The 8,170-nt window shown below is 38.5% G+C and overlaps 1 protein-coding gene across 1 annotated transcript in view; it reads left to right on the forward strand.

Annotated features, from left to right (window-relative positions):
• Window positions 1–508: 508 nt before the first annotated feature.
• Window positions 509–8,170, forward strand: part of LOC138058040 (beta-1,4-N-acetylgalactosaminyltransferase 3-like) — a 46,869-nt gene continuing 39,207 nt past the window's right edge. The window contains exon 1 of the mRNA XM_068903937.1: window positions 509–638. The gene's annotated coding sequence lies outside the window, so the exon portion shown is untranslated. The remainder of the gene's footprint in view (window positions 639–8,170) is intronic.

Genomic DNA, 8,170 nt, shown 5'->3' on the forward strand with positions numbered 1-8,170 from the left:
CCTGCAACCTGCAACCTGCAAAACTAACCTGCCGACCACAAAACCAAAACACGGTAGGGATATTTTCGAACAACTCTGGCAAACACACGACAACCAAGGAATCATTTCCCTGGAAACTCCAGATAGTTCAAGTTTTTAAATTGCCATTTCAGTTTTTACTGAAAATATTAATAGGCTTCTCATATTCTGGCAAACTAGTTTCTGTAACTGACATACGGAGGAAATATTCATGGGAATTGGATTACACACAAAAGACGCTGTTGTCACGCTGTTGTAAATTTAAAAAATATTGATGACGCGTGGCGATTGATCACGCGCACAAGTTAAAAAAAACAGGTTTGACAAGTCGAAACTGGACTGACTCATCCATTTCTTTGGATGAGCGGCAAATCAAAGGAAGTCGAGCCGGCTGACAGAGATCGAAAGAGACTCTGCTATTAGGGTACGTCCTTTCATGGACTGAGCGAATTCAACAATGCTCTAGGAGGGACGTTTAAGTTCCTTCCAGGGTTTAAACAAGAAATCTGCCTTGACAGCCATCTTGTCGAAAGAAAAGGCGTCCTTGCAATTCTTCCTACTGGGTACAGAAAAAGCCTTATTACAGGGTTGACAGTATAACAATCCAAGTCGGAAAAAGGGTAATATTTCTCCGTATTTTTATTTTATTTATTTATTTTATTTTTCCCGTGTCGGTAAAAGTCTTGCCTGTCACTCCCCTGCTAAGTGGTGTCTGCGCAGAGAGTCTTCTGTACGTATTTTGTTAGGTTTGAGGGGATTGGGGTAATGCGTGGATTTCTCTGGTGCACACAGGAAAACATCTAATTAACCTGCAATGGCGTCGAAAGTCATTGTAACGCGAATGGCGTTTTAGTCGGATCTTTAAACATAACATACCCTTATGGAACGACAATTGGATAAACAAGACAGGCGGTAAAAAATAAATATCTGGAGTCTTTAAAGTGACGAGTAATGGTCTACGACAACAATTTTCATTTTTCGCCGTTGGATATCAAGTGAGCTTTGTTTCTAAAATTTTACTAACTTGGTATTATATACAACTCTGAAATCAAATGGCATTTTTTTATGGATTTAACAAACATTGAATGAGTCGAATGCCTTGAAGGCATCACAGTGTTTACTGAAGTCGCGTCGAAGTTGTCTGGCAATTTACATTTATTTTGTACTCAACTCTGCACAGTCTCAAGGTAAAAAAAATTAGAAAAGTGACAGTAACGACTTATTTGAAAGAAAGCTTGTTGCCTCTTTTGTGCTTCATTATTTAAGGTTCTTCCGTGAAGAGTTTGATGTGAACTGTCATACTGAAATTTATTTAATTGCTCTTATGTTTCTTGTTTGCACGCTCGTAATTAAAATTGGAAGGGGGTTTTTTTTTGCCTTAAATAGCAGATACTTTGTTTGTCTCAGTAAATTTTACGGTGGAAAAGGTTTTGGTGACATTTTTTCGTCCAAATGAAGTACCAAAAATAAAGCTTTTTAACGACCTTTAAGTGGAAAGTGGAATATTTTTTATAATTAAATTTTTCTGTTAAAAATTTGCATACGAGCTTGAAATAAACATCGCCACAACACACGCACGCACAAGAAATTTACTCGCTGATTTACCACTTCGTCGAGTTCTCGGTAATATTTTAAAAACTGTAGTGTTATGTGTAACACTGAAACCAAACGGCAAATTCTCTGGTAACTTATTTCAGTTGGATACCAGAGACCATGAGACGGAAACACCTTGAGTAGTCTGTGTTTACAATTTTCTAGCTATTTATAATTTTGTTTATTTGTACTCAACTCTTCATAGTCTTCAGGTGAAAAACAATTTAGAATTCGACGAAATCTTGTCAATCAAGAATTATTTGAAAGAAAGCTTGTTGTCCATTTTTTTCTTCATTATTGAAAGAAATGGTTCTTCACCGAAGGGATTGATCAACATTGTTCCAAGTAAGAGTCCGGTCACGGGTCAATAACCCGACAAAGAAGGCTTCCGGACCCGGCATACCATACCAGCAGAGGCCCTTTGGCTTGCACGTCCTCACACGATCGTACGAGGAAACAGATCTGTCCTTTTGTAATATGTAGCTCTAACAGTGCACAATATTGTTTTGGTATTGTCCATCGTTGTAGTGCTATGGTAGAAGTCTTGGGTAAATAGCCTGAGAAGACATGTGGTTACTAGCAAAGTACTGAACCCAGAAAGATTGAGGAAAATAAATGGGAAGTGAGAAACATTGGCTTCTGATAATTTTCAAGCTCCCTCACAACTTCTTTTCAGCACAAGTTTAAGCGTGCCCTCTGAGCCATCTGACAGCTTTGTAATACTACTAAGTTAAGCCCTGTATCTGGATGGGTGGCCTAGAACATATCCCTTCGTAAAACAGAAGCATTGGACCACAAATACTATTAACGCTAACAAATGCGAACTCAGCAAGGTACAGATTTTATTAGCTTGCTCATGCAAAAACAAATATTGATGCAAAAGTAAATAAATATTGATACACAGTTTTTAGAAAGAGCAGAAGGAAGTTTGCAGGACGGTCGCTCGAGAATAACATATTTACGACATGAAAACAACATTAATTTTGAAGAATATAAAAAGTTACGATCAGCGACAAACATTTTGGAGATTTTTGCTACGTTCAATTGTGTTGTTGTACTTTTGGCTGCACAAATAAATCGCAAAATCGGCAAAATGTATATTTATATTTAATTAAGTTAGCACAACAGAAAGACACTAACCTCATTTTGACACGAAAATGCTTTATTATTGCCATAAAAACTATCCAGTTAAGCTCGCATATTATAAAACATGATGAATTCATAAAGGCCACCTTTTCCAGCAAACAATTTTTTGAAACAAACAACATATTTGCTATTAGAGGAAAAAACCCCTTCCTATTTCATTACGTGCGTGAAGAGAAAAAACTCAATCGTGTCAAATATGCGCAATATTACAACAAACTAAACTTCAGGATCAAACCGTTTCCATAAAGAACCTTTTCCTTGAATAATGAAGCACAAAATAGACGACGAGCTTTCTTTCAAGTAATTCTTGGCTGTCACATTTCCAATTATTTTTTTTACCTGAAGACTGTGCAGAAGTCTTGCAGGTGGCCAATTTACATTAGGTGCGGTTACACTAGACCTCTTGCCCATGGGGAACCTTGGGGTTACGGCTTGGGTTGGGTTTACCCTGGGTTATGATCGACTCCCCATTTGCGGTTACACACTTGTAAATTACCCAAGGGGAAGGTAAGCGTTGGCCTGTTTTGGTGGGAAACTTACCTTTAAGATAAGACAAGATGAGATTTATTAGTTTTTCCACTAAACGGTTTTTGAAAAACTAATTACAATACAAAATACATTAAAATTAAGGATCTAAAAAAAAGTAAACATCGAAGATCTACATCTGAACGACAAACTTTTCTTTGGCTTATTTTCGGTAATTGTCACGATCGGCGCTTCTCTTAAACTGTCCACCTCAATTAAGTTCAGCGATTCATCGCTTCATTTTAAGAGGGCAACAAAGACGTCGACTTCAGTTACGCTTTCTCTAGTCCTTGCAACTCTCCAATTTATAATTTAGACGTCGACTTGCTGCTGGCCAGAAAAGGCGTGCTTGGGTATTTCCACGTCCGCAGTTGTTTACACAGTTCATCACAGCATGTATTAACCTCGCGTTCGGCAATCTTGTGATTGGTTGAGCCGCTTTGGGGTTTTGTTAACCATACGACTTACATCTGGAACTGTTATGGGCAATTCTTTTGTTCTTTTTGACGTATCCATGGAAATTTCCCACAGGAAGTTTTCCTTTGGGCAGATCGGTTACACATAAAAAATTGCTTCCCCGTGAGAAAAAGCCACTTACCCAAGGGCAAAATGGCTAGTGTAACCGCAACTATTATCAACTCCGTCGATGAAACCAAATTTTTGTAATTCCATCAATAGTCTCATTGATTCATTCATTCATTCTCTCCATTTCGGCGGGCGTCCAAAACTCTGCGTAGGCTGAAAATCTGACAGAGACGAGTGACTGTTAATTCCTTATGCCCCACAGAACATAGTTATTATCTTGCTGTAATTGCATGACTAACCTTTTATTCCTTCGTTCCAAAATGTTTAAGTTGTTCATGTGGTCAAAATTGGTTTCTCCTGGACGATTTATTCCACAAACGATGGCATAAAGACTCTTGGACGGGTAGCCGTCTCCGTTGTTCTTCGCTACCTCTTTAATGAACTTTATCAACCAAAACTCTTACCTCTTGGCATTCATGTCTTCTGGGGTTGTATCTACCTTGGGTTTCCTGAATCAGTTTATCGTGCCACCCAAGCTAGAGCGAAATGCAAATTTTCACTAACTCACCTCGGTTTTTAAAAAAATCCCTAGGGAGATTCTTGCTAAATTGAAATTGTATTATGTCACACAATCCTTTTGTTTGCTATCCCATTGTTGAAATACTTTTTTTCTTCTTTGTAATAAATACTTTTGCTTTTAGAAAAATAAAGGAAACAAATGCACCAAATTCAATTTGAATAAAATAAAAGTCTTAATTAATTCTCTCGTGCGCAATCTAGTTTTTGGCAATATCTTTCATGCACAGTTTAGCTCACTCTAGAGCAATCTTTTAACAAAAGAGATTGAAATTGTTGTAGCATTTGCCTTAGTCGGACATTAATTTCATTGTAGACAAACCATTAATAAGACAACAATTTCATTTTGTTAATTTTTAAATCAGTGGAAAAAACGCGCGCCCTCAAATACAGGATATAGTTACAGTGTTTGAGAACGCGGGTATTTTTCTAGTGTCAACCTAAGAATAATTTCAATCTCCTGAAAAATCACTATCGCTCTCTTCGTCACATTCATATTCAGAATCATGAGATTCCTCTTCTTCGTCGTCCTCTGAGGGGCTATCTTCATGTTGACCATTGCTGCAGTCTACACAACCACAGACATCTGTGCAGCTTAGACTTGACTTCCGGCAAGAACAGCGGAGTGTCTTACAACCGGTCTTGCATTTGCACGAGACACATTCGATAAGTGAGCCGGGAGCAGAGGGACGAGTCATCCAAATCATTTTTAATTGGCCTTCTGTCAATTTCCATCCATTACCTACGGGTTATGGTAGATTTAACTGGGGAGATAAACACCTGTTCCACGCAGTTTCTTGGTGATTTACACGTTCAATGTGTTTCAGTAGGCTGTCAGAATTTGGGGGAAGAGCATCAGTAGAACACTTGCCTGACGTAAAAACGATGTACCTAAGATAGAGAGATTATTGATAGTTCAAATGGACGACTCATATCAATTGTCATATAATATCAACAGAAGCAATATTAAAAAATGTACACATATACCTGCAATCATCAACGCTTGCCGAGGCGTTATCACGGTAAAATAGGCAAACAAATCTATTCAATGAGAACACCAGATCGTCGGGAATATCAGACGAGCTTCCAAGTATAAAGAAACTTTCTATGAACTCTGGATGTTCCTGCAATATCTTCCAAGGTTTGCCTTTACCTTTGTCATTAAAGGCGCTTGTTGAATCGCAACCTATAGAAAAAGCATAATAACATAAAACATCATCCTCGATAATTTATTTTGCAATTAATGAACATCAACACTACATACCTGTAAAGGTATGAAATCCCGACAAGCATCTTCATAGGTCCTCTCCAAGTCCATTTGAGACAGCTGTGATATCTATGAGGCGGAATTTGTAACCGGTCCCAGTCATAAGGAACATGATTTTAGCTATGGTCTTCTGCATTGCAGTGCAAAGTATAAATACATCGGTGTCTCGCTCTATCTGCGTTCTTCATGCTCACCTCAGGGTACCTATCAGCAACAAAATCCAGTCTTGTAGCTTTCCACTGCCTTGCGAGCTGTACCAGGTAAGCAAATGTTGAGTTTGCAAACTCACCAAACATCTTCCATTTACCTCTCAAGACTTGCAATACAGCCATTGCATCGACCACTAAAGCATTATGATCACCAAGGTTCTGTACATCCACCATTGGGTTATCGGCAAGGGGCTCCAATATCTCAAACATCTTAGCCTTTGCTGTCTTCACCAGGCTGCCCGATACAGTTGCGAGGGAAAGTAGATATTCGCTGAGGCTATAAGAAAACAATTCCTTCTAGTTTATTTCACGGCTGCTCGAAAAAAACAGCAATTTAGCAAAAAGGTTTATGGTTGACTTCATAGTCATTTCTTGACCCTTGCTGTCTTTCACTGTCAGTTTTTTTCGATGTACATGTTCTCAGCTTATTCTTCTTGATCTTTGTGAAAATATCTGGGTTGTCACTTAGAAGATTGTTCTCGCAAAAATCCGAAAACTGGCCCTCTCCAAGTAGTTCTACCTCTAGAAGACCGTCAGCAATACCGTTTTCCAGCTCAACACCACTACGTATGCAAACAAGACCGGCTTGATCGTCGTTGAAAGGATTAGCCATTGTGGAAATGGTAGCCTTCACATCGTTCACTGACTTTTCATGGCTTAAGCACTTGGGTTAGGGTTATTTGGTAAAACGATATAAGGTTTCACCGCTAGTGGCGCGTACTCTGCGATTATGTGTAGGTCATTTGAGCGAAAGCGTACCGCCGCACCATGTCATATTACCTAGTCTATAACTGAACTTAGCGTGTGTGCGCGTTTTCTATTTCTGCACATAAAGTGCTTTGCATTTCATAACAGCCATGTCTTTACATTTTCGAGTAATTTCAGCTCTTTCTGACTGAGATAACAACCATCTGTGAAAAGACGCACGATTCATGGAGAAACCAACCAAACCACCTTTAGTCTTCGAGTTCCGATTAGCTGTTTGTTCGATTGTTTGGTCACAAGCCACAGCAAAAAACCCATGATCACTCTGTCGTTGTTCTGAAAAGCTAGAGGACAACTCTGGAAGGATTCCTATGCAAATATTTAATAATTATTAGATTAAATGAGCTACAGATAGTTGCATTGAATATTGTATTATACCTCCCAGTACAGTATCAATTAATGCTGAGCATTGAACAAACCTGGGTGGGTTGTTTCCAGTGATGTCATTTCTAACCAATAAGGAGAGCCATATCTGAAGTAGTTCACTCTATCGCAGGCAAAGAACCAGGGAATCATTGATCTAAATGCTGATAAATGGAGATCCCAGTCAACAATTCTGGTGGCTCTAATAAACATCAGAAGTATCCCTGCAATTTAAAAAGCATATAAGACTTATAATGCGCTAGCTGTACGCACAATCAGTATCTGTCAAATTTAAATAAAGTAGATTAAAATGATCGCAAATATTTTAACAAACTGAATCACATTACCTGCCATCTTGATGTACATACTCCAGTAAGCAAAAGTCTTTTGATTTGGCGCACGACTCAGCGACGAAGGCCTCGTATTGCGTGATGAGCTCTTCAAAATCTTGACTCTGAAGAAAATCTTGCAGTCTGCCATCTAGAAATGCGTCTTTCATCGATGTGATGAAGAAAGAAACATTTTCCTGGGATTTCTCGTCCAAAAATTCTAAGAATTCTTCAAAGCGTAGTTGCTGTAATGCTTCATACATAACGTTATGACGCAACATGGCCCTGTTGAAGTGCTTGCTTGACAGAACGCCTTTTATTGAGCCCTCGCTGATTATTCCGGATTCGATGAATATATCCTAGTTAAACGACAATAACACCATGATATCTTTAACATTTGTAGTTGATAGGGTGGTTTTCAATTGAGTGTCGAAAGTAATAAGTGAATTACTTAGGTTTATGATTACTTCACTCAGTGATTGGTTCAAAGTTCTCGCGCCATTTTTTTAACCAATCAGAAGTGAGACCAAAACCAATCGTGGCTCGCGCGTGCACATTTTCCCTCGCTTTGTGTCGGCTACGTGTAATTACTTCGGTTTTGATTGGTTTACTGGATTGTATCCTATCTTTTTGATTGGGCAAAGTAATTACACTCAATTGAAAACTGCTCTATAACTGAATAATGCATAATACGAATACCCCGTAACCATTACTGTGATTACATCGGTCATGTGTATCATGGTATCTTTCTGGTTAGATTTAAAGTGCTACTACGACCAAAAATAATTTTTCTTCTTCTTTGGATTTCAAAACTATGTTAACTAAACACTAAGTGACCCAAGTTTTAAGTTCTG

The sequence above is a fragment of the Montipora capricornis genome, chromosome 7 (genome assembly GCF_036669925.1).
Source record: "Montipora capricornis isolate CH-2021 chromosome 7, ASM3666992v2, whole genome shotgun sequence".
In the NCBI taxonomy this organism is placed as follows: Eukaryota; Metazoa; Cnidaria; class Anthozoa; order Scleractinia; family Acroporidae; genus Montipora; species Montipora capricornis.